Source organism: Cervus canadensis, chromosome 25, assembly GCF_019320065.1.
Source record: "Cervus canadensis isolate Bull #8, Minnesota chromosome 25, ASM1932006v1, whole genome shotgun sequence".
NCBI classification, from domain to species: domain Eukaryota; kingdom Metazoa; phylum Chordata; class Mammalia; order Artiodactyla; family Cervidae; genus Cervus; species Cervus canadensis.
The window spans coordinates 48364732-48391644 of NC_057410.1; the positions used below are offsets into that span (position 1 = coordinate 48364732).

At 40.0% G+C, this 26913-nt stretch overlaps 1 protein-coding gene, 1 long non-coding RNA gene and 1 pseudogene across 2 annotated transcripts in view; 1 reads left to right on the forward strand and 2 right to left on the reverse strand.

Annotated features, from left to right (window-relative positions):
• Positions 1-7381: 7381 nt before the first annotated feature.
• Positions 7382-9385, reverse strand: LOC122427646. Its single transcript, XR_006265505.1, has 2 exons — positions 9140-9385; positions 7382-8742 (listed from the first exon to the last, which is right to left on the reverse strand). It is a non-coding gene; the product is annotated as an uncharacterized LOC122427646 (long non-coding RNA).
• A 116-nt stretch (positions 9386-9501) lies between these two features.
• Positions 9502-26913, forward strand: part of OSBPL8 (oxysterol binding protein like 8) — a 162231-nt gene continuing 144819 nt past the window's right edge. The window contains exon 1 of the mRNA XM_043447259.1: positions 9502-9848. The gene's annotated coding sequence lies outside the window, so the exon portion shown is untranslated. The remainder of the gene's footprint in view (positions 9849-26913) is intronic.
• Positions 17138-18538, reverse strand: LOC122427194 (annotated as a pseudogene).

The following is a 26913-nucleotide window of genomic DNA, read 5'->3' on the forward strand; positions in this document are numbered from 1 at the left end:
ATCAGAAAGAGATGGGTTCTTCTTTTAAAATTTTATTTGGCGCTTAGAGTGCCCTCTGAGCTGAATTAAAACTCAGGAGTCAACCCTAACACCTGAGCATAAATTTATAACTATTTCCAGAGATGTATTAAAAGTCATAGCATGCACCTAACTTTGAATAGGCAATGTGGGTGGAAAGAGTAGGCAGAGATTTTCAACAAGATTTAATTGTCCTTAACCTCTGAATATGTAATTACATAATTCAGTATGATGAACTTTCATTTTTAGACTTCTGTGGTGGGAATCATTGATGCTTCATAGTTATGTGAAAAACAGTAATAATTCTGTTTTTTATTATTCCAAATCATGATCTCCTAAATATATGCTAATTTCTTAGCCTGATTATTAGTGAATCATCTTCATTGGTACATTATGCAAATTTGAACTAAGAATGTCATTATGAAGAAAAACACTTAAAATGTGGCACCAGTACAGTTATTTAAAAAGAAAATGCCAATAAAATATTAATACAATTTTGCCTATATGGATGAGAAAAGAGAAAAAAAATGGAAATGTTTAGTGATTTTGCTTTTAAAGGCATATTCTAGGTGGAGGTAATAATACAAATGGGTGACATAGTTGGTCTGATGAGGTTTATTGAATAGTAACTGTAAAGTGAGAATTTGATTGGACTTATCCTGCTGTTAGGCATATGGATGATTATTTTTCATTTAAAATATTAAAATAATTTTAACAGTTCTTACTGTTTTGCATAGTCAATAGTTTTTATATTTATGCAAATATGTGCCACTTTCAAATGTCTTTCTTTCAGCCTCAACTCTCAGACCTCCCATTTGGGATCACTTCATTTTTGTCTGAAGAAAGATAGCTCTTCTTTAGACTTTCTGTTGGCGAGAATCTATTATCAGCAAACTCTGCTCTTGCTTGCCTGAAAATGCCTTTATTTTTGTGGCATTCCTGAAAGACCTTTTCACTGGTTGTTGAATTGTAGACTGACAGTCATTTTCTTTTAGCCCATGGAGGATATTATTCCACTGCCTTTTGGTTTCTATTGTTACTGATGAAAAGTCAGTTATCAGACACTTTTGAGAATAATCTCTATTTTTTTCCTCTGCTACTTTTATCGCTTTCTTTTCTGTTTTTTTTTTTTTTTGGTGTTCTATAGTGTCACTATAATGTATCTAAATATGCATTTATTATTCTTTAAATTGCTTGGGATTTGAGAGACTTTTTAGGATTGTGGGTTGGAGTCTTTCATCAGTTCTGGAAATTCTCATCCATTATCTTGTCAAATATTGCCTCTACACAATATTCTCTTTCCTATTCTTCTGGAGCTATAATTCGAATTAGTTTAGATTTTCTCATAATGTCTTCCATATCAATTAACATCTCTTTTATATTTTTCTATTGCATTTGGGATAATTTCATCATCTCTGTCTCCTAGTTCCCTAGATCATACTTCTGCTCTGTCAAATAGACTAGTAAACTTGCCCACTGACAATTAAACTTGTCAATTTTTTCCAAATATCTGCAGTCTTTTTTTATAGTTTCTTCTCTGTACATATTTTCAAGTTTGTTTTTATTTTTTATTCATGTTTTATATGTAGAGTACATCATGAGAAATGCCAGGCTGGATGAAGCACAAGTTGGAATCAAGACTGCCAGAAGAAATATCAGTAACCTCAGATATGCAGCTGATACTGCCCTTAAGGGAAAAAGTGAAGAGGAACTAAAGAGCCTCTTCATGAAGGTGAGAGAGGAGATTGAAAAAACTGGCTTAAAACTCAATATTCAAAAAACAAATCATAGCATCTGGTCCCATCACTTCATGGTAAATAGATGGGAAAACAATGGAAACAGGGAGAGACTATTTTTCTGGGCTCCAAAATCACTGCAGATGGTGACTGCTGCCATGAAATTAAAAGATGCTTGCTCCTTGGAAGAAAAGCTATGACTAACCTAGACAGTGTATTGAAACGCAGAGACATTACTTTTTCAACAAAGGTCCATCTTGTCAAAGCTATGGTTTTTTCCAGTAGTCATATATGGGTGTGAGAGTTGGACCATAAAGAAAGCTGAGCGCCAAAGAACTGATGCTTTTGAACTGTGGTGTTGGGAGAAGATTCTTGAGAGTCCCTTGGACTGTAAGGAGATCCAACCAGTCCATCTTAAAGGAAATCAGTCCTGAATATTCATCGGAAAGACTGACACTGAAGCTGAAACTCCAATACTTTGGCTACCTGATGCAAAGAGCCAACTCACTGGAAAAGACCCTGAGGCTGGGAAAGACTGAAGGCAGGAGAAGAGGAGGACAGAGGATGAGATGGTTGGATGGCATCACCAATGTACAGGACATGAACTTGGGCAAGTTCCGGGAGATGGTGAAGGACAGGAAAGCCTGGCGTGCTGCAGTCCTTGGGGTTGTGAAGAGTCGGACATGACTGAGCTACTGGACAATAGCAACAATATATTTTACAGTCTGTGGCTGGTAATTTCAGTAGTTGAAGCTGTTTTAAATCTGTTTCTGTTTAAGACAGTACCTTTTCTGTGTAGACTTGGGGATGGCTCTATATGCTATCATGGGGGAAGTTTATTTCTAGTACATATTTAAACTGAATGAATAATTCCTGGAACACTTTCTCTCTGTGTGTGTGTATGCCCATAGGGCAGGTCACAGCTTTTGTCTCTTATTAGATAAAGAAAATTGCATGTAAACTGGGTTTGGCAAATGTCCATAGGGTAAAAGCATGCTTTAGGATCTGCTCACCACTCTAGGTTTCTGCCTTCACTTAATTTCTTTGACCTAATAATTTCTTTTTTTTTTTTTTGACCTAATAATTTCTTTATTGCCAGTTAATAAATGAGATACCTAGTCCATAATATAGCCAAAAACAAAGCCCATGTTCTTCCTTAAAGTTTATTATCCAAACTTTCTTGGAGGGATATTTTCTTAAGATAAATAATAGTAAGCAGAAATGCTTAAAATCAATAGCAAATATTTTGCAAGCAAACCTGTAGATTTTATAGGTAGACTTTCTTTTTAATATAAATTTTATTTGAATCTTTATCAGATATCTGGCTGACTGTTTTGTAGATATCTATCATTTCATTTTATTAAGTAGAAGCTTACATATTGTTCTAGAGTGCATTTAGTCTTTGAACCACTAACCTGTTGGTTAAAATCCACTTTAGGTGATCTGAGAGGTTATGTTATATAACAATTTCAAAAATCTCTGTAATTTAGAACAAGAAATATTTATTTCTTCTTTCACATTTATAGCTGCTCCAGGGTATTGGTCAGGGTATTGCTCCAGGGTAAAGGTCAATTTCAGGTCTGCTCCAGGGCATTACTCCAGGGTAAAGGTCAATTTCAGGTCTGCTCCACGTATTTTCTCATTCTGAGACACTGCTTGGAACACGCTTTGCTCATGGTAGGCAGTTCAAGACTAATGGATTACATTAAAAATTAAAGAAGTTAGCATGTGTCCCATCTACTCACAAACAACTGACTAAAGCAAGTCACATGACCAAGAGTAATACTACAGTCCACTTCATAGACTTCAAGATAACGTCAAAAACTTTATCTATGTCTGAAATTGCTCTCAATCTTCTTTGAAAAATTAGGATTTTAACCTAAAAGCCTCATCAGCAGTCTTTGGCAAGATAAGTGTCTAAATGGAAGGCTAATAGAAAAAAGCTCAGACAGTAAAGAATCTCCTGCAATGCAGGAGACCTGGATTCAATCCCTGGGTCAGGAAGATCCCCTGGAAAAGGGAATGCTTACACACTCCAGTATTCTTGCCTGGGAAATGCCACGGACAGAGGAGCCTGGTGGGCTACAGTCCATGGGATCACAAAGAGTTGGACAGTACTGAGTGGCTAACATTTTCTTTCAAAGGAAAAACCAAAATAAAATAAAAAGAAAAAACCTAAACCCCTCAAGCCAAATCTCTCACATTCTACGTCAGAGTTTTCTATGGGAAAGATTATCATGCCTGTCAGTGCTTAAACTGATTTGAAAAAAGAAAACTTTTCATTCTTAGAAATGTATAATTAATTAAACATTAGGCAAAAGAGATGGATTCTCATTGGAGTTTAAATAGGATAGTTATAATAAAAAGTTTAAGTTTAAAACACTGTTCTTAAAATCATTTTAAGAGTAGCAAACGCAGGGCCTCTCTTAACACAGAAAATGGAAGCTACCGAATACTTTTCAGTTATAGTACAATATCACATATTACAGTTTCTGCTTATGTTATGATTACATTGAAAATGCAAGATTGAATGATTATTTCCTGAAACCCTAGAATATCAGATTTGAAAGGACCTAAAAAGCATATATTTTTCAACTGTAATGCATTGAGATGCCATTTTGCTGCCATCAATTGTGATGTATGTTAAAATCATTAGTCATTCACGACAAATAACTATTACTAGCAATAGTTAAAATACAGATTATGAAAGATATACTTGAAATCAAACAGAACCCTGAGAAGACTTTCCAGGGACAGACCCTGGAATCCTCTCTCCCACTCTTGTTTGTAGAAAAGTTTTAGCTTTCTCCAAATTCCAAAGAGCAGATTTAATCAGAGCACTGAGAAAATGCAGAAACAAAGGAAACTGGTCAAGCAGGACAACAGAATAGTTCAGCCATAAAACAAAGTCAAGGGCCTTTAGTTCCTCCTCGAGGGCTATAGATAATATCCCAAGCCATACCCTTGAGTTGTCTTGCAGATACTAAAATTTGCACCAGGTGGAAGAAGTTAACTGCTGACCTCCAGCACATAGAACCCAGACCGGTTGGACCAGAAAGATTATAATGTTGACTCTCAAATACCACCCTGTTTCCTCACCACCAATCAGAAGGATGTCCACAAACTGATCAGGCACCCTGAGACCCTCACCTTGCCTTTAAAAACCCTTCCCATCAGGGAGTTTGGGTCTTTTGAGCATGAGCTGCCTCTTCTCTTTGCTTGCCCCCACACTGGGCACCTTGCAAAAAACCCTGTACTTTCCTTCACCACAACTTGGTGTCAAGGAATGGCTTTACTGTGCACCAGTGAGGGGACACAAATTTGGTTCTGTGATATATTAATTATTTACACTTGTCTTCCCTATTACATCTTCATTTTCACTTATGTGCATTCTGGGTGGGTGTGTGGGTGTGTGTGTGTGAGAGAGAGAGAGAGAGGAGTTACAGCTAGTTTGAAAACAATTTGCATAATCCTGGGTACACCATGACTATTTGTTTCAAATGTGAACATCATCCATTGGAAAAAAAGATTGCATATCATTCCTTAAAGAGCATGTAGTCCAACTCCCTTTTATCAGAACTTGAAATGCAGAGAGTAACTTATCTAGTTGCATATCTAATAAATCTAAGCTTCCTTGATTCCAATACAGTGCTTTCCATTTCAATAAATGATTTTATTTTCAACAGCCAGTGTAAGAAATGGTTGTCTGAGGAGGCCTTACAAATAAACATGAAAAGAAGAGACTTGAAAGGCAAAGGAGCAAAGAAAAGATATACTCATTTGAATTCAGAGTTTCAAAGAATAGCAAGGAGAGATAAGAAAGCCTTCCTCAGTGATCAATGCAAACAAATAGAGGAAAACAATAGAATGGGAAAGACTAGAGATCTCTTCAAGAAAATTAGATACCAAGGGAAATTTCATGCAAAGATGGGCACAATAAAGGACAGAAACGGTATGGACCTAACAGAAGCAGAAGATATTAAGAAGAGGTGGCAAGAATACACAGAACTATACAAAAAAGATCTTCACCACCCAGATAATCACAATGGTGTGACCACTCACCTAGAGCCAGACATCCTGGAATGTGAAGTCAAGTGGGCCTTAGGAAGCATCACTATGAACAAAGCTAGTGGAGGTGATGGAATTCCAGCTGAGATATTTCAAATCCTAAAAGATGATGCTGTGAAAGTGCTACACTCAATATGCCAGCAAGTTTGGAAACTCAGTAGTGGCCACATGACCGAAAAAGGTCAGTTTTCATTCCAATACCAAAAAAAGGCAATGCCAAAGAATGTTCAAACTACCACACAATTGTACTCATCTCACATGCTAGCAAAATAATATTCATTATTCTCCAAGCCAGGCTTCAATAGTATGTGAACTGTGAGCTTTCAGATGTTCAAGTTGGATTTAGAAAAGGATGAGGAATCAGAGATCAAATTGCCAACATCTGTTGGATCATTGAAACAGCAAGAAGTTCCAGAAAAACATCTATTTCTGCTTTATTGACTGCCAAAGCCTTTGACTGTGTGGATCACAACAAACTGTGGAAAATTCTGAAAGAGATGGGAATACCAGACCACCTGACCTGCCTCCTGAGAAATCTGTATGCAGGTCAGGAAGCAACAGTTGGAACTGGATATGAAACAACAGGCTGATTCCAAATGAGGAAGGGGAGTCCGTCAAGGCTGTATATTGTCATGCTGCTTATTTAACTTATTTGCAGAGTACATCATGAGAAATGCTAGGCTGGATGAAGGACAAGCTGGAATCAAGATTGCCGGGAGAAATACCAATAACCTCAAATACGCAGATGACACCACCCTTATGGCAGAAAGCAAAGAAGAACTAAAGAGCCTCTTGGTGAAAGTGAAAGAGGAGAGTGAAAAAGTTGACTTAAAACTCCACATTCAGAAAACTAAGATCACGGCATCTGGGCCCATCACTTCATCACAAATAGATGGGGAAACAATGGAAACTGTGGCTGATTTTATTTTTTTGGACTCTAAAATCACTGCAGATGGTGACTGTAGCCATGAAATTAAAAGATGCTTGCTCCTTGGAAGACAAGTTTTGACCAACCTAGAGAGTATATTAAAAAGCAGAGACATTACTTTGCTGACAAACGTCTGTCTAGTCAAAGCTATGGTTTTTCCAGTAGTCGTGTACCGATGTGAGAGTTGAACTATAAAGATCTGAGCACTGAAGAATTTGATGCTTTTGAACTGTGGTGTTTTAGGAGACTCTTGAGAGTCCATTGGACTGCAAGGAGATCCAACCAGTCAATTCTAAAGGAAATCACTTCTGAATAATCATTTGAAGAACTGATGTTGAAGCTGAAACTCCAATACTTTGGCCACCTGATGGGAAGAATTGACTCATTGGAAAAGACCCTGACGCTGGGAAAGATTGAAGGCAGGAGGAGCAGAGGATGAATTGGTTGGATGGCATCACTGACTCAATGGACATGAGTTTGAGTAAACTTCAAGGGTTGGTGATGGACAGGAAAGCCTGGCATGCTGCAGTTCATGGGGTTGCAGAGTCCATGATTGAGCGACTCACTGAACTGAATTTATCTAGCCACACATCTAATTAACCTAAGTTTTATCGATTCCAGTACAGTGCTCTCCATTTCAATAAATGACTTTATTTTCAACAGCCAGTGTAAGAAAGTGGGGTTGAGGCAGAAGAGGACTAGACAAGGCAATTCATAGCCTACATCTAATCTTTAGTCTCAATTCCCAAAGTCAAGGAAAAGCCAAAGAGCCCAGATGGTATATTTTGCACCTTCAATGCTCTGGGAACATTCTTCTTGAAATCTTGTTGTTGTTGTTTTGTCCTTAAGTTGTGTTCTACACTTTGTGACCCCATGGACTGTAGCCCACCCGGCTCCTCTGTCCATGGGGTTTCCCAGGCAAGAACATTGGAGTGGGTTGCCATTTTCTTCTCCAGGGGATCTTCCTCCGGACCCAGGGATCGAACACCTTTCTCCAGCTTGGCAGGCTGATTTCTTACTGCTGAGCCACCAGGAAAGTCCATAGATTTTGAAATCTATCTGACTGCAACTCAGAATAAGAAACACAGTTTAAATCCTAACACAGGTCATAGGCACCCTCCTCCATAACAGAAACAAAACTTTCAGAATCCTTGCCCTTGTTATACATACTTTGATCTTTTATTTTAGATTCCATTCTAGCCTGTCATTAGAAAGTAAAATAGACTTTTGAATCAGTTCAAACACCCCTGCTCTAGAAAATAGAAGACAGGCTTCAATCTGCTCACAAACTCCAAAATTACTAGCTTTGCTGAAACCGTGTCATTCAGAATACTAAACTTCCCTCATGTGTATCTGAACCACAACTATGATCTCTGAGAGTTCAGAACAGAACCAATAGAATCTTTTCCTCATTGGAACACCACTTCATTGTAATATCTCATAGATTCTAAGACTCATTGTTTTTCACGTTTTAACATCTCCGAGTTTAAGATGCATCTTTAAAAAATCAATGGCATGGCACAGTTTAATTGGCAAAGTTTCTTTTCTTTCTTTGGTAACATGAAATAATGGTGAGTCTTAAATTCCATGATTTTTTAGAGTTTCTATGAAATATTTTAGTAATAAGGATTATATAGGCCAAACTCTTCTGCTCATTCAATTCAAAGTATTCAGCTGATCAGAATGTTTTTTGACCTTTTAAGAAAAGGTAATGAGATGAGAATCATGTAAGAAAAGAACTTAGTTCTGGGTTAGAAGGAAAAATGAGTTACAAACTGAGTTTACTTATTAGAGAAAGCTTTTTCATGTGCCTTCATTGTTAACAGGATTTGATTATGATCTTTCTGCTTTTCTACCACCCTTATTTTTGTATTGTTACTGTCTTCTGGTCACTGACACTTTACTCTTCCTCTCATTACGGGGTTGAAGGGCGAGTTCCTTGGATTCTGGTTAAAAGGGAAGGCAAAAGATTGTGTCCAAAAGTTAATGTACCTGAAAAAAAAAATCAAGAATTAGGCTTTATTTTAAAAATGGAATGAATCGTGAAATTCCTGTGTATCTGTTTAAATAGTCACCAACCTAACACATTGTAAAACTTAATGACTGTAAAACTGGCACGAAGGATCCCGAACAGGACTAGGAACCAAAATAACTTTGCTAAGCTATTTTCATCTCAGCATGAAAGAAATGCACCATCCTCTCCTCAAAAATAAAAATCTCTAATGAAGAAAACAGTACATTAAATGCCACAACTGACGTGCTACTAGAAATAGGAAGAAGCAGTTACTGCTTCCCAAGGCAGATACCACGATGCTTTCTGTTTTCCTTTGCTTGGCTAAAACTTTAGGCAAGCCCCAGGCTGGGGAGGTGGGGGGACCCTGAGTCCTACCCGGGAGCTCTACCGGACAGTCTCCTTAGTTTAGGCAGGGCCCTGCACGACCGGTCCCAAAGGCCTCGCCTCAACAGGCGCGGAGCGGGCGGGTGGGTTCGCCTCCCGAGACCGCCCCAGGGTGTGCAGAGGAGTTTTCGGCCGCGATAAGACTCCGCCCGAACCAGGTGTTGACAGTTACTGCCGCGCGGCCGACGCCGGCCCAGCTGGAGAGGCGTCTTCGTCCCCGCCTCCGCGCGTCGTCACGTGACGGGAAGGGGGCGTGACCCGAGTCCGCCAGCAGGGGGCGGGGCCGGGGCGGGTCCTCGAGTGTGAAGGAGCTCGGCGGCTCCGGAGGCCCAGAGCGGCGGCGGCACGGCCGATGACTGCATCAGTCCGCGACGCGTTCCCGGGCGGGCGGCGGTGGTAGCGGCAGCCCCAGTGGCTGCAGCGATTGCTGTCGCCGGCGCGGTAGCCGCTGCCGGTAGCCCGCAGACAGGGGGCGGGGGGGCCCGCCCGGGCCGGCAGACCGTAGGGCCGGAGTTCCCGCCCTCTTTGCGGGCCGAGCGGGCACTGCCTCCTCGGCCGCGAGGCAGCGCCCTTGGACTGGGCTCGCGCCCCAGCTGCCGCCAGCGACTGCGGCCGAGAGAAGTTGGGGTCCGACTGGACGCGTGCGGGGCCCCACAGGAACCGACCGCCCGCGCCCCGCCTCTCCAGGGGCTCCGCACCGGTGAGTGTAGCGCGGGTCTCTGTCCGCAGGCTCCGGGCGGCGGCACCCCTGCCTCCCACGTTCTGCGCTCGGGCCGGCGTGGACTGCGGGCACCCCGCGCCGGGGAGGTTTCCTTTGATCCCCGTGTCCCCTCTTGGAGTGGGACATTCCAAAGGCTGGCGAGGATGGAGTGCTTTGGGGCCCACGGTGAGTTTAGTCTGCAACCTCACAAAGCCGCAGCAGGGGCAGGGCGCCGGTACCGTCTTTTGGACGGCCCCGAGTGTCGGCCCCCGCCCGAAGTTTGCATGGGCGGACGGCGGGGTCTCTCCGGAAGCCCTGGCGCCGGGGAGAGTGGCGCTTTGTCACTTGAGGCAGTTCGGGCGAGGCTCCCGTTTTCCTGTGACAGCCCCGGAGGAGGGCTGTGGCGCGCACCGCAGACCGCGCCCGCCCCGGGAGAGCCGAGTGCCACGGCGTTGTTCCTCTAAACCTCAGTTCCTGTGGCCTTCTTGTAGCGTAGGAGGAAGGCGAAGCCTCTGCTGCACTTGTACATTTAGTCTTTGTGTCTGAGCCCTTTCTGGAGAATGGAATCGGGTTCCAAGAAGCTTTACAAAGAGCCTGCCTTTGGTTCTTTGAGCCATCAATTCAAGACCGGCCCAGCCGAAGCAACAGTATATGCAGATTTTCCATTCACAAAAGTCACTCGACACTCTTTATGAGAGACATCTGCGATTGGGGAACATACCTAATTTAATTTTCTCTAAATACTGCCTGAAAAATAGGTAACTTGGGCTCCTACTTAAATAGATGGAGAAATTTACCCGACTGATATTATATGCATATTTACTTTAAACAATTTGATGAAGTGTTTGTCTTTCTGATGCTGGAAGATGTAAATGACTTCTAAGTAGTATTACATTGCACTGTATATGATAGGGTTATTCGTTTTTAATTAACTTTCTCTGAAACTTAGCTTCAAATTAGAGCCACTGTTGGTCTTTTCAAAAATAATTATTGAAAAGTTTTTTTTTTTTTTTTTGCCTTCCTTAAGATTCCAAGGATTGTGAATTCTTTGTTAGGTTTCCTTCTATCTCAAGCAATGTTATCTAAACTTGATCAAGCGGAGAGACTAGGGTGAATTTCTGTGCTTGTTCGAACCTGTTTTGCAGTGAAAATTTTAAGGTCCTGCTGGCTTTATGAAACAGGTTAGAGAAGGAAGAGTGTCCTCTATTACAGCTAATTGAAAATATTTTAACCCCCCCCCCCCTTTTTCTTCTTTTTTCATTAGTAACTGTGTGTGGAATGACCAACATGTCTGTTCAAAGTAATGGAAAAGGGGATAGATGAAACATAAGAACTACTTTTTAGGTCTTTAATTATGGAGCTTAAGTTGTGTTCAAACTCCATGTGAACCGTTTGAGCTACAATACATTGTACACAGGTGCTTAGAAGGGCCTGTTTAATTAAACATGGTCATGGTTTATTTCTCTTTTATTGAATCATAATATTTGTTGTAGTTGTGATCTGTGAAAAGGTTTTTCACAGGTTTTTTTTTTTTTTTTTCCAGTTAGACTATTATGACCTTTTAGAGGCAATCAAATGTTTCTTACAAAGCATTTATGGTACCTGTAAATTTGGTAATATCTAGATTTTAGGTTTCTTTTGAGTTGAAAAAGCCATAAAAGATAGCTAAGAAACAAATAATACAACTCTGTGTAATGGAATTATGCTTTAGTTTTGATTTAAGAAAAAAGTGGTAAAGTTGTGAATTTACAAAGCTTGCATTATAAAAACATCTCTCTTTTTAAGGAATTAATTGCATAATTTCTCTAATGAGTGTCCTTGGTACATTTAAACTTGGTTTATAAATAATCCTTCAAGAGCAGATCATTTGAATTGAAGCAGGAAATGACAAAATAAAGAAGTGATACTTAGAGTTTTCTAATATTATTTTGGAAATTCTTTATCTTTTAAATAATAATTAATATTTATAATTATAAATATTATAAATATATAATATACTATATAAATTATAAATATATAATAATTATTAATAATAAATCTCTATCTTTTTAATAATACTTGAAGTATTATATTTTAATATTTACATCATAATGTCCAAAGCTGAAAACTTTTATCGCAATGATCTTGGAGCACTGAGGAATTAAAAAGGTCCTATCTTATGAATATGACCTACAAATAATACATAAATGCAACTTGAATTAAGTCTCTGATTACTTCACTAATGAAGGTGGCTGTAGGCAGGGAAATTGAAGTAGTTTCCTTGTGGTTTGAACACAGAAAGAGCTATCTGGACTAATGTGTGAAGATTTCATATCAGTGTTTTCTTTTGGAAACCTCTGAAAGACTTTAGATCTATCCTTCCTTCCAGCTTGGTCCTCACCCTCTCATACATCCTCTCAAAGGCATGAAATTGAAGATCTCATCTGGAACACTTGATAGAAGGATTTTTCCTCCCTGAAGAATGTTACCAAGTTTGCAAGGAGAGAGCTTTCTCCCAAGACCTTGTAGGAAGGAGTTCTTGTCCTGAAACATCATACTCTTCTACCCATTGTTAATTTTTGTTGTTAAAGCTGGAAACAATGTAAACTCTCTGTGATAGCAAGAACCATTGAAGTTCCAAATGCTTAAGAGTTACTGAATGAAAAAATGTGGTTCCAGATATTTGACTGGAAAACAAAGAGGAGTATGTGATAATATAATCCAGATTAGATACAAGGAAGGAGGTGACAAAAATGATGTAGGTGTCGAAGAAGGGAGGCGACTCATTTCATCTGGGGAACTTTCTTGGAAGAGGTGATTTTTCATTTAAGTCTTGACTGAAAGCGGTGTATCTGATGATAAGCAGATGTTCTAAGGGGTAGACAGCTTGAACCAAAGCATTTAAATTGGACTGGGTGGTCATGCCAGATTAAACACAGTGAGTCTTTCTTGGTAACATGAAGAATTTTTCTTCTTCCCTCTAACTGTTACCTCTCCTTGATAAAAAGTGCTGAAATTTAGAGGTCCTGAGTTTTGGAAGTGGCAATGGTAGAGTGAAAGCAGGATCATTGATCTGGAGATTGGAAAACTTGATGGGATTTCTGACTGCATTTTATACAAGAAATTAGGCTTCCTTGATAGCTCAGTTGATAAAGAATCTGCCTGCAATGGAGGAGACCAGGGTTCAATTCCTGGGTCTGGAAGATCTGCTGGAGAAGGGATAGGCTACCCACTCCAGTATTCTTGGGCTTCCCTTGTGGCTCAGCTGGACAAGAATCTGCCCACAGTGCAGGAGACCTGGGCTGGATCCCTGGGTTGGGAAGATCCCCTGGAGAAGGGAAAGGCTACCCTCTCCAGTATTCTGGTTTGGAGAATTCCATGTACTGTATGGTCCATGGGGTTGCAAAGAATCAGACACTACTGAGCGACTTTCACTTTGTATAAGAAAGCTAGGTGAACCACTGGGCCTTAGCTTTCTCATTTGTAAAAGGAGAATAATAATCCTTATTCACATAAGGATTTTGGGAATTCACATGGTTTTTTGGGGAAATGGGATTACAAAATGTATGTCAAAGTGCCTATTTTGGTATTTTTCCCCCCCAAACTTGAAACTTTTTATTTTGTATTGGGATTTATCTGAACAATGTTGTGGTAGTTTCAGGTGAACATCAAAGGGACTGAGCTATGCATATACACGTATCCATTCTCCCTGAAACTGCCCCCCGCTCAGCCCAAAAGTGCCTATTTCAGTACTAACACATAGGAGAAATCAAAAGTTAAATTACTTAAAACATTTCTTTGTCATTAGAGCTTTAAAAAATATTTTGATGTATTTATCACAGACTCTGATATCTACTTATATTTGCACTGTCCCATTGTGTTACCTTTAAATTTACCAGTATCTAAATTCTAGATACTTAATTTTCTTTCAGTCAAGCATAATGTTTTCTGATAGAAATGAGACTTAATTGAGTTACTTCTTAATGTTACAAACCACAGGGAATGTTAGATACCTCAAATTTGTAAAGCTTTAAGGGATATGTGTTACTGAAAAATCTGAGGCTTTAGGCTTTCTTTACAGAATTTGTTTTTGAAGAAATTGTGCTTGCCTGTCAGGCAATCTGTCTATTCACTGTTGTGAAAAACAAACAAAAAAGTACATTTTCCTGCTATTACAGGAAAAAAAATTACTGAAAATGTCATCTGTATGTTTTTAGTGATCTGAGTGACTGTAAACCATGAAGAGTCTCTCTCTGCTGTGTTTTAGTTTAGAATTCAGTATTTTGTGAGCAGTCTTATAGACTTCTGCATCATTTCTTATCTAAACTTTTTGCTCTAATAGCTGTGTATTCTTTCATGAATCTCAAACTTTCATTATACTTTGTGAACTCTTTGCAGTGTTTAAATTCATAAGGCAGGCTGTCCTTTGTATAATATTTGAAAGGGAATTGTATTATGAAAGGGCCAAAAAGAGTCTTGAATCTTCAAACAATAAGCCAGTTACCTACCATCTTCCATATTCACAAAGGACTGGGGGAAAAAAAAGGAGGAAACATTTTTTGAACTTGAAGACTTTTCAAAAACGGAACTCTTAAATTCAGGGTTGTTAAAAACACGATAGATTCAGAGGGAGATTGAGAGTTCCTGAAGGTGTCTTAGTAGGAGTGATTGGTCATAATAATGATAGTAACTGATATGTGTTGAGTACTAACTGTGTATCAGGTGCTTGACATACGTACTTGACTGTGATCCCCTTCTCTCCAAATCAGGCTATTTTCTTGTCCCTTTTTAAACCTCTGCCACTGAGAGATTAAGTAGTAGGCTGGGGAGCCAAGATTTGGACTAACCCTGAGTCACGGGGAGGGTAAGTAGCAGGTGGTGGAACTTGCCAAAAGGATTTGAATTCAAGGTTTAACCTGACTTTTCACATCAGAACCTGACCTTTTAGCCATCGCATTATACTGCCTTGTGTAGTTTATTGGAAGTTGCCCCTTGTGTCAGGTCTTGACCTTTATGATCTTTCTCAGTCTATTTTGACTTCGTGATTTGATGAAAATACAGTTTGTAATAAGATTACCTTGATTTGCTTTATTTAATGTGTATTTGAATGACATCCTTTATTTTATGTGGAATAAAGCAAATAATTCATTATTGTTTGTTCAGTTGCGATTTCCTTACTCGGAAATTGTAGACTGAACTGGAATTGTATTTTAAGGTGATTTGTTGCAATTTTAAAAATTCATACTTTTTCTTTAAAGAGTAAAACTAATGCACAGAATTGGTATGAGTGGGTTATTAGTGGTATTTATGGCAGATTTACAAATCTGCATAATTAAAATAATCCTTTTGAAATGTCCACTGTTAAAATAATTTTTTTGGCTGCCAAATGCCACTATTAGCAGGAGAAACAATAGAGTGGGAAAGACTAGAGATCTCTTCAAGAAACTTGAAGAACCAAGGGAACATTTCATGCAAGGATGGGCTCAATAAAGGACAGAAACGGTATGGATCTGACAGAGCAGAAGATACTAAGAAAAGGTGGCAAGAATACACAGAAGAACTAAGCAAAAAAGATCTTCACGACCCAGATGACCACGATGGTGTGATCACTCACCAGAGCCAGACATCCTGGAGTCCGAAGTCAAGTGGGCCTTAGGAAGCATCACTATGAGCAAAGTTAGTGGAGGTGATGGAATTCTAGCTGAGATATTTCAAATCCTAAATGATGATGCCGATAAAGTGCTGCACTCAATATGCCAATAAATTTGGAAAATTCAGCAGTGGCCACAGGACTGGAAAAGGTCAGTTTTTATTCCAACCCCAAAGAAAGGCAATGCCAAAGAATGCTCAAACTACTGCGCAGTTGCACTCATCTCACATGCTAGCAAAATAATGCTCAAAATTCTCCACCCAGGCTTCAATACTATGTGAACTGAGAACTTGCAGATGTTGAAGCTGGATTTAGAAAAGGCAGAGGAACCAGAGATCAAATTGCCAACATCTGTTGGATCATCGAAAAAGCAAAGAGACTTCCAGAAAAACATCTATTTCTGCTTTATTGACTATGCTAAAGCCTTTGACTGTGTGGATCACAACAAACTGTGGAAAATTCTGAAAGAGATGGGAATACCAGGCCACCTGACCTGCCTCTTGAGAAATCTGTATGCAGGTCAGGAAGCAACAGGTAGAAATGGACACGGAACAACAGACTGGTTCCAAATAGGAAAAGGAGTACCTTAAGGCTGTATATTGTCACCCGGCTTATTTAACTTATATGCAGAGTACAGAATGAGAAACACTGGGCTGGATGAAGCACAAGCTGGAATCAAGATTGGTAGGAAAATTATCAATAACTTCAGATATGCAGATGACACCACCCTTAAGGCAGAAAGTGAAGAGGGACTGAAGAGCCTCTTGATGAAAGTGAAAGAGGAGAGTGAAAAGCTGGCTTAAAGCTCAACATTCAGAAAACTAAGATCATGGCATCCATGGTCCCATCACTTCATGGCAAATAGGTGAGGAAACAGTGGAAACAGACAAACTTTATTTTGGGGGCTCCAAAATCACTGCAGATGGTGACTGTAGCCATGAAATTAAAAGACACTTGCTCCTTGGAAGAAAAGCTATGACCAACCTAGACAACATATTAAAAAGCAGAGACATTACTTTGCTGACAAAGGTTATCTTGTCAAAGCTATGGGTTTTCCAGTAGTCATGTATGGATGTGAGAGTTGGACCATAAAGAAAGCTGAGCACCGAAGAATTGATGCTTTTGAACTGTGGTGTTGGAGAAGACTCTTGAGAGTCCCTTGGACTGCAAGGAGATCCAACCAGTGCATCCTAAAGGAGATCAGTCCTGAGTGTTCATTGGGAGGACTGATGATGAAGCTGAAACTCCAATACTTTGGCCACCTGATGCGAAGAACTGACTTGGAAAAGACTCTGATGCTGGGAAAGGTTGAAGGCGGGAGGAGAAGGGGATGACAAAGGATGAGCTGGTTGGATGGCATCACCGACTCAATGGACATGAGTTTGAGTAAGCTCCGGAAGTTGGTGATGGACAGGGAGGCCTGATGTGCTGCAGTCCATGGGGTCACAAAGAGTCAGAAATGACTGAGCGACTGAACTGAACTGAGTTTATCAGATTACAAAGCTTTTTACAAAGAAGGCTCATACTCCAGTGAAAATTATGAAATAGTGTAAGTGCATTTTGATGGGGTGAAGGTATGGTATTTGATTGATACAAAAGTCACTGTGACTTCTGACCATGAATTTTAAATTATTATTATTAGGCTCAAACACATCTTTTTTTAATCAAAATAGGAACCATTACAGTCAGCACATTTTTGCCAATGAGAAATAAGTTTTCTTATTCCTGTAGCATAAAAATCCATGCTTTGGGATTCAGTGAACACTTTGAAAGCTTTTGCTGCCTCCTGCTGGTTGTGGGAGCATTTTGCCTGCAAAGAGTGGTCGTTTGGCGAGAAGTCAGGGGAATATGGAAGATGAGGCAAAATTTGGTAGCCTAATTCATTCAACTTTTGAACCGTTGGTTGTGCAACGTGCAATCTGGATTTGTCTTGGAGAAGAGTTGAGCCCATTCTGTTGACCATTGCAGACTGCAGGCATTGCAATTTTCGATTCATCTCATTGATTTGCTGAGCATGCTTCTCAGATGTGGTAGTTTCTCTGGGATTCAGAAAGGCATATCAGACAGGCAGCAGACCAGCCAACAGTGAACCATGACCTTTTTTTGATGCAGGTTTGACTTTCGGAAGTGCTCTGGAGCTGCTTCTCAATCCAACCACTGAGCTGATTAGTGCCGGTTTTACGCAGTCCACTTGTCATCGCATGTCACAATCCAGGCGAGAAATGGTGTGGTGGTGTTGCATAGAATAAGAGAAGATGACACTTCAAAATGGTGATTTTTTAAATTTTTGGTCAGCTCACGAGGCACCCACTTATCGAGCTCTTTCACCTTTCCAGTTTGCTTCAGATGCCAAATGACGGTAGAATGGTTCATGTTGCGTTCTTGGCAATTTCTAGTGTCGTTGTGAGAGGGTCATTTTCGATGATGACTCGACTGGTTGTTGTCAACTTCTGGTGGCTAGCCAGTCTGCTCATCTTCAAGGCTCTCTTCTCTTTTGTAAAACTTCTTGGACAACCACTGCACTGTATGTTAGCAGTTCCTGGGCCAAATGCGTTGTTGATGCTGCGAATTGTCTCTGCTGCTTTATGACCCATTTTGACCTCAAATAAAAAATTGGTTGAATTTGCTTTTTGTCTAACATCATTTATATAGTCTAAAATAGATATAAAATAAACAGCAAGTAATAAATCATCAACCAGAAAACATAAAGTGAGAAATTTGCGTTAAAACAATGTATAACATAGCCACATTTATTTGAGAACATGTTCCAATATCAAACAGCAGAGTTCAACAATGCAAAACTGCAATTACTTTTGCACCCACCTCATAGGTTTGGGGAGACATAGTCCAGCCCATGTAACACTTTTGTATGTTATTCATTCGTGGTACAAAATATGTTATTATTTTGAATGAGTAATGAGGTGAGGGGACTTCCCTGGTGGTCCAGTGGCTGGGACTCCTTGCTTCCAGTGCAGGGAGCCCAGGTTCAATCCCTGATCGGGGAACTGGATCCCACGTACCCCAGCTGGGAGTTCTCATGCTGCAGCTGAAGATCCCACATGCCGCAACTGAGACCTGGAGCAGCCAAATAAATAAATATTTATCTTTTAAAAAAAGAATAAGGAGGTGGGATTTCTTGGACGTGAAGACACAGGTACACTCTTAAGTGGAGAGTAGGGTGAGGTGCTTCTGAGGATGAGTTTTGCTTACTGTATAATTTTGCCTGTTGTTTTGACTATAATAACATTTAAGATCAACAGTCCAGAAGCAGAGAAAAACAGTGCTGTGCATCATAGTGGGGGGTTTGTAATAGTTCCCTAGGCTGTTTTGCAAGGTGTGAATGCTTTATAAATACGCATTAATGATCATGAAAGGACTTTCTTACCACCTAATATTTTAGAAATCTAGAGAGGCAGACTAGCACAGGCTCTGGAGTCAGCCCGCTTCATGCAGAACCTCCACAGCCGTGCACCCAGCTTGTTGCCTTGTCCTGACCCTCTGTGACACTAGAGTGCTGCAGGAGAAGACGGTGGTGTCTTCAGGCAAAGCCAGACCTGGAGAGCCGCCCTGTGAGTTTCCTGTTTTTCTTACGTGGTGTGAAAGAGACCTGGAGTTCTCACAGAATCCAAGTGTAGGAAATAGAGGTTAGCGGAGTGAGAGCCAGCCCGCCTGTCCTGCAGGGACTGTTGTGAGCGGAAGAACAGCTAGATCCTAGAGGCTGTGGCGAGGGCGGCTGTGGCCGGGTCAGCTCAGCGCTCCCCGGAGTTTGTGCTCTAGCTTTAGTTCAGTGAACACTGGGAGTGGCTGCCCCCCAGGAACACACTTCTCGTCATCCTCTCCTCTGCATCGCAGTGGGACCGGATGATGGGTTTTCACCAGGGGAACATGCATGGACGTTTTGTGTGGGCACTTCTGAGTGGAGGTGCGAGAAGAGCAGCTGTCTTTCTCTGCCTTCTCTTCTCCAGTCCAAGGGCCAGATGCCCAGGGTAGAACCTGAGGCTAGGAAGATCTCAGGCCCCTGGATCACCCGGTGGAAGAAGGCTGTGCGCCAGACAGCGGCACTCGCGATGCACTGTGTCATTGCAGTGAGGCAGTTTGAGGGTTGTTGTAGGCAGCTAGTGTGGCCTTAACGCTAAGCACGGGCTGCGTGGAGGAGGTAGCTGAGGCCCTAAGAATGTCCATACCAGCAGGAGCTGAGGTGGGGCCCAGTCAGCAGGCCCACGGGATGCTGTTGGAGCATCCTCATCAGTGGGTGCCACTGTGACCCTATCAAACCTCAAAGGCTGATGAGGACCCGGAGGGCAGTCCATGGGTCCACATTCAGACCAATCATGACACTCCCACAGAAGCTTTCCTCTACATCCAGATACTGTCATCAGAATAAGGAACACAGAAACTATAAGCGTTTTTCTATAGAAGGCTGAAGAGTTCCCGTGAAACAGGGTTTCTCCAGCTTGGCTTTGTGGGCATATTGGGCTGGATGATGCTGTCCTGTACATTGTAGACTGTAGAATTGGGCATTCTATCGTCTACCTGTTAGACGCCAGTAGAATCTCCATTAGTGTACCACCAGAGTGTCTCTAAGATAGTGCCAGATGTCCCCTGGGGCAAATCACCCCCAGTGGAGAACTGCTCCCTCAAAAACTGGAGTTAACCTGGAAGAAATTTTAAATGGAAACAAACTTACCTTTAATTAAAGGGATTTTTCTCCCCTTGGAGATGGGTGGAGTTCATGGGGGAGGTTTGTTTATGAATATGCAACAGAGGAAGCTGTGTTGTTTTTATAAAATAGTTTCTATTGAATCTACACTTACACTAATTTATCAGCTTAGACATTGTCTGAATTTTCCACTTTTTCTTTCTTCCTTTCTTTTCTTTCTAGACTGGTAGCTACGGTTGTTATTGCCTAGCTAAACGCATTTCCCTCGCCCCCCCCAACCCCAGCTGTCATGTCCATATGTCCATCTCTAAATGACAAAAACCAGTATATAGTTTTGATGCTAAGACTATGTAAATAATATGTAATGGTAGGCCAGGTAGTATGCTCAGATGATGACTTCTTTCCTACAGATTCTATTTAAGCAGCCCTTAGGCCACTTGAAGAAGAATATCTTGATACCATTGTGGTGCTGTGGATTTTACTTTATCAGTTGTTGACAACCTAGCCATTGAATTAAAAACAGTGGACATGACATCTTATTTTCTTGATGTTTCTAATTGCCTCCTTTTTGGGTATTGAATTCTTCTATCATAGTCTCCACCCTCTCCTCCCACCCACTCTACAGCACACTCCCTGTTGTATTGTGACCCTGTTTATGTGTCCTTGCCTGTAATTCAGCTTCAGTTTGAACTCGTTGCCTTTTAGGTCTCCTTTTGGAACTTCCTTTCACTGGCCTCTTGAATTGAGTCCATTCCATTACAGATGTTACTTTTTTACTATACTTGATCTTTTTTCTGGAGTACATCTTAAACTAACTTCCAAAAAAGTGTGTTTGAGGGGCAAAATTTCTAAAACATTCTATGTATAAAAATGTCTTTACTCTGTTTTCATATTTAACTGATAGTTCAGGTACAGTCCTAAAGGAGATCAGTCCTGGGTGTTCATTGGAAGGACTGGTGCTGAAGCTGAAGCTCCAATACTTTGGCCACCTGATGCGAAGAACTGACTCATTGGGAAAGACCCTGATGCTGAGAAGGATTGAAGGCAGGAGGAGAAGGGGACGACAGAGGATGAGATGGTTGGATGGCATCACCGACTCAATGGACATGGGTTTGAGCAAGCTCTGGGAGTTGGTGATGGGCAGGGAGGCCTGGCGTGCTGCAGTCCACGGGGTCGCAAAGAGTCTGATACGACTGAGCTACTGAACTGGACTAATTGACTCTAGTACAATATTGTAGATTGCAAACTTTGAAAAGCAGTGCTCAGTTGTCTTCCAGCAGTTGGTTTGAAGTCAGATGCTGTCTAATTCCCTATCCTTTTAAGGTGATTTGTTCTTTATTCTGACTAAAAACTTTGAGGATATTCTCTATTTCATCTTTTTGCTGCAAACTCATGATGCGGAGTGCATGTTTTGTTTTGGTTATATTTGTTATAGGGACTCAATTCCCCATATTTGAATCAGATTGTTCAACTCTAAGAAATCCTCTTCTGTCTTTGATATTTTCTTCTCTTTGTTTTCTTGTTTGTTCTACAGTAGGCAGATGTTTTCTTGCTTGGACTGATCCTCATCTTATTTTTGCTTTCATATTTTGTGATTTTCTTAGCTCTGTGTTCAGGTGACTTTTTCTCCCCTAGTTTATTTGGCTGATTTTTTGAGGAGAGGGTAATCTACGAATTTTCTTGTTCTCTTTTTCTGCCATTCTTGCTTGATGTGTTAGTGCTCTCTTTAGTCTCAGAATATGCAGAGTAACATATTTTTAAAAGGCATTTTGTGTTTCCTCAAATATTTCCTTTTCCTGTCAGCTTTTATGTTTGTTTTTGTAATTTTTTTTTTCATACTTAGTTTTCCTTATATGCCTGGTTATTCTTAGTTGTCTCTTATTAATGTTTCAGAAAGAAGGACCAGCTTCCTGGTCTGGATATTCCCCTCCCACTCTGTTCCCTGGACTGTTTTCAGTATTAGGTTTTTTTCTTTGAATAGGAATTCTGGGCAAGGCACTTCATGGGCAGGACATTATTGGGTGGGGCCTATCTATTGGCAAGTGTTGCGTTAAGAGGGAGGGGAGCCAGGCCATGGGCCCTCAAAATTCCAGATTATTGTTCAGTCGTTCCTGACTCTTTGCGACCCCATGGACTGCAGCACCCCAGGCTTCCCTGTCCTTCACCATCTCCCGGAGCTTGCTCAAACTCATGTCTGTTAAGTCAGTGATGCCATCCAACCATCTCATCCTCTGTCGTCCCCTTCTCCTTCTGCCATCAGTTTTTCCCAGCGTCAGGATCTTTTCCAGTGAGTTGGCTCTTTGCATCAGGTGGCCAAAATATTGGAGCTTCAACCTCAGCATCAGTCCCTCCAATGAATACTCAGGATTGATTTCCTTTAGGATTGACTAGCTTGATATTCTTGCAGTCCAAGGCACTCTCAAGAGTCTTCTCCAACACCACAGTTCAAAAGCATCAATTCTTTGGTCCTCAGCCTTCTTTATGGTCCAACTATTACATCCATACATGACTACTGAAAAAACCATAGCCTTGACTAGATGGACCTTTGTCAGCAGAGTGATGTATCTGCTTTTCAGTATGCTGTCTAGGTTTGTCATAGCTTTTCTTCCAAGGAGCAAGTATCTTTTAATTTCATGGTTGCAGTCATCATCTGCAGTGATTTTGGAGCCCAAGAAAATAAAGTCTTGCACTGTTTCCATTGTTACCACATGGAAACAATGTTTTTTGCCATGATGTGATGGGACCAGATTCCATGATCCTAGTTTTTTGAATGTTGAGTTTTCAGCCAGTTTTCACTCTTCTCTTTGACCTTCATCAGTAGGCTCTTCAGTTCCTCTTTGCTTTCTGCCATAAAGTTGATGTCTTCTGCATATCTGAGGTAATTGATATTTCTCTCAGCAATCTTGATTCCAGCTTGTGCTTCATCCAGCCCAGCATTTCTCTGCATACAAGTTATGATGTACTCTGCATATAGGTTAAATAAGCAGGGTGATAATACACAGGTTAGAAACGTTTATTACTCTGTGCCAGCATCCCCTAGACAGGTATTCACTTTCTTTAGAGAAAGGCCGACTGTTGTTTTGCCAGGGAATAAATGCCAGTTGTTTAGATGCTGCTTGGAGATGGGTGTTGGGAAATGGAGTTTTCCCTTAAACAGTCAGTCAGATAATAAAGAATTCTCCTATTTTTAGCCCCATTATTTATTCCCACCCTTTGCCGAACTATTTACTTTGCAATAATGCTTCTCTTGGATTCTATCAGATATATTGGTTCCCACCCTTTTATATAACTCTTATAGGATAGAAGGAGGCTGTGGCTTTCTCTGCTTGTTATATCAAGCAGTTTCATATCTATTTTCATCTTTCATAAGCTTGTTGACTTTTCTCTCTGTTCTGCTCATCTCCACTTGCGGTGTGTGTCTTATTTTTAATTGTATTATAATTTAAAGGTTTCTTTTGATTTACAGTTATTATAAAATACTGGCTTTGTTCCCTGTGTTGCACGGTACATCCTTGAGCCCTTCTTACACCTGGTAGTATGTACTCCCATTCCCTGACCCCTGTATTGCCCCATCTCTGCTGTTAATTTCTTTGCTTTTATTATTATTTTTCTGTATGAACTATTTTTATTTCAGTGGGATATCTGGAATAACTGGAGGGAAATTTTATATTTTATATTTTAATTTTATCATCTTTTGTTGGAGACCTTTCCTATCTTTTTTGTTGTTGTTGTTAACGCAGGTTTATTCATAAAAACTGTGATCATGATACTATATTGATACTTCTTCACTATTGATTAGTATAGATGTTTGTATCTTTCTGCAGGTTGGTCCTGACTTGTGGATGCTTTTTGAGTTCTTGTTTGCTTCTTAGTTTCTCTGTCTCCTCTCCTGTGGTCATCTGGCCCAGCCTGTACGTGTCATTATGATTCTCTTGCCACTTCTACTTTGTCCCTTGAAAACTGAATGAGCCCATTTAGAGTTGTGTGTAAAATAGCATCTTTTCTCTAGAGAATGATGTGTCGCCTGGAAGCCCAGGACTCCTGTTGCATTATATACTTATATTGCATTATATACTTCCTGTTTCTCAACTGTGTCAAGGCAGATGAAGTGTCACTCTTTTTCATTTGCTTCTCTGCCTTAATTGTGGTACCTACTTTGGTTCCTTAGTTACTGATATTTTTCTCTATTACCTTTTTTTCTCTTCTTCCTAATTATTTTTGGTACTTTAAATGTTGAGCTTAGATTGCCTAGGTGGTTCACTAATGCCATAATTTTCATCTCCTTCTTTCATTTTATACTCAGAAAAACTCCCCAGCATTGTTTAAATTCTGTACACTTTATTCTGGTTTTTATTTTCCAGTCTCCTTTCTGAAAGTTTTGGAGAACTTGGTGGATCATAGTGCGCGGTGAGCAAACGAACTGAAATGTCCCTGTCCCCCCTTCCACGGCGCTGCCGTGCTTCCCTGTGACTTTTGCTCAGCCCTTCTCCCGCGGGACCTTCTCATTCCTTTTTCTCCAGCTGTGGCTGTGACTGCTGAGGTGTCTTTTATGATTGGACTCATAATGCTCTTGCCGTCAGAAGTTTATTTAATCCAGATTTTTAAAATGCTGACTACTTTGAAATTGAAATCCTGTCAGAAGGGTTGTGATTTGGAAGGCTTAAACGCCTAGATTTGGCCTGATTATGTAAGATCCTGTAGAACCTACACAGTACATGCTTATTTGAAATTTAAAGTAGCTTAGAAAAGAAATCGGCTCTTGTGTAGTTTCTTTATTTGCCTGCTGTAGGGGATATCAAAGTTGTAAATATTCCCTAATGCGGTTGATATTTATTCACTGATTATTTTGTGAACTTTATATTCTGTGGAACTCTTGGTTTTAGAACCCAGACGTTTGATTGGATCATGGTTATTTGTCTCTTGGTCTACCTTTTGCAGGTATTCTAAACATTTTCCGTTTTAGATACTTGTTATAATTGCTATCCTTCTTGCCTGGCTCATTATGGTATACTTTATTGCTTCTATTATGTGTATAGTTTTGGTATTTCTTCTCACTGTTCCTAAAGTTTTAAAATAGAATCTTTAGCATTATATGGATAGTACCTTGTTTTTCAGTTTGGGGAATTGTAGGTTTATTATCTTTGTTTTGTCAATTTCTGATTAGGGTGTAAGAATTTAAAAATAATACTCTGTCGGTACTGAGGAAGAATTCCTGTGTGCAGCCAGACTCATTCAGAGGCTGACTGCTTCACATGCTTCGTGTTTTAGCCAGCAGAATCTTACCTGCTTCTCTTTGGTGGCTTCTATTAATTTACAGTAGTAGTGATGAACCTCTTCAAGTTTGTAAGTTGCAATTAATCAGTCATACATTTTTGTGGCTGTGACACAAATTGAGTTTAATTAAATTCAGAAAATTATGCTTTTTTTTGGTATTCTCTAAGAATTTTTTTCATTGTCACCATATTGACCAGTTTTCTTTTAGGAAGTCTTTCAATATGAGTTATTTACATAGTTTGTCTTTTTTGATAGTCATTTTTAATTGAAGTATTAAAAAATTTTGTTAATTCCCATAGATCCTTTTTGAATTGGCATGTAGAAGTGTAATTATGTATCTTGGTTGCCTTACATGATAAATTAAAGATGATGAGTAGTTTGGTTGTGGTAATTTATACCTTGAATTCAAAACCCAGAAACATCTAGGCCAGAGTTAGGCACTCAGACACTCATTTTTCTTTCATGCCCAAGGTAGAAAGCCATTCTTAGCTATATCAAATTGTGAAGAAATTGTTTTGGGGACTGAATAATAAAATCAGTAAGAAAAATTCCTTGAGGTTGTCCTGAATTAACTTTAGTCTTGCATTTCAAACTTTGATCCTTAATAAAGAACCCCCGCCTTTACGTATGGGTATGAATTTACTTGTAGGAAACTGGTGCAAGTCCGTTGGTTTATTATAGCCAGTTACCGTAATTAATGAGAAACACATTCACTTTTTTCTAGTATTATGATTTAAAACAAGGTTCATATTTTCCTTAGAAAAGAACCTTTTAGAAAACAGCAAATTCACATAGAATGAGGTAGTTATAGCTGTATTTTAAAATATCTAAGTTTAAAAATAAAGACTTAAAATCCAAAGGAGACATTTAATATATCAGGCTAAATTATTAATACATGGTGGCCAGTGACATATTTCCAAATACTGTCCTTAAGAGGCCTTGGTTTATTACTGTATCAGAAACCCTCTTTGAGACCCTGTGTCACAACCTCTGCAACCTAGCATTACAGACGCCAACTGATTTAGTAAACAGATACACTGGGAAAATAAAGAACCTGCCAGAAGTATTGTTGTTCCTGCTAAGTAACTTTCTGACCTTGGCAAAGACTTAGACTCTGTGGGTCTTAGGAAAATGGAGGGTTGGAATAGATAGCCTCTTAGGTTCTTTTGAGAGTTCCTTGATGATGCTAGGGGGCATCATGTAATATAGTCATTATGATAGCTCTGAAATAGGTGATTTTATTCCCATTTTACAGATAGAATTATTGATGTTGTACCAACTCTGTGTTTAGTTAAGTAACATGATGAGTCATGTAGCTGCCAAGAGGCCAAGCAAAAAGTTGAACTTAGCCTATCTCATTCTATAGCTGTGTTTTTTTCAGAATATAGTACTGCCTTTCCAAACCATGTTGTTAGAGTAGACCACTAGATTTTATTAAAATTTGTTGCATTTCTTAATCTGTGCTTTATAGTACATGTGCTTCTGCATGATACCGTGTGTTA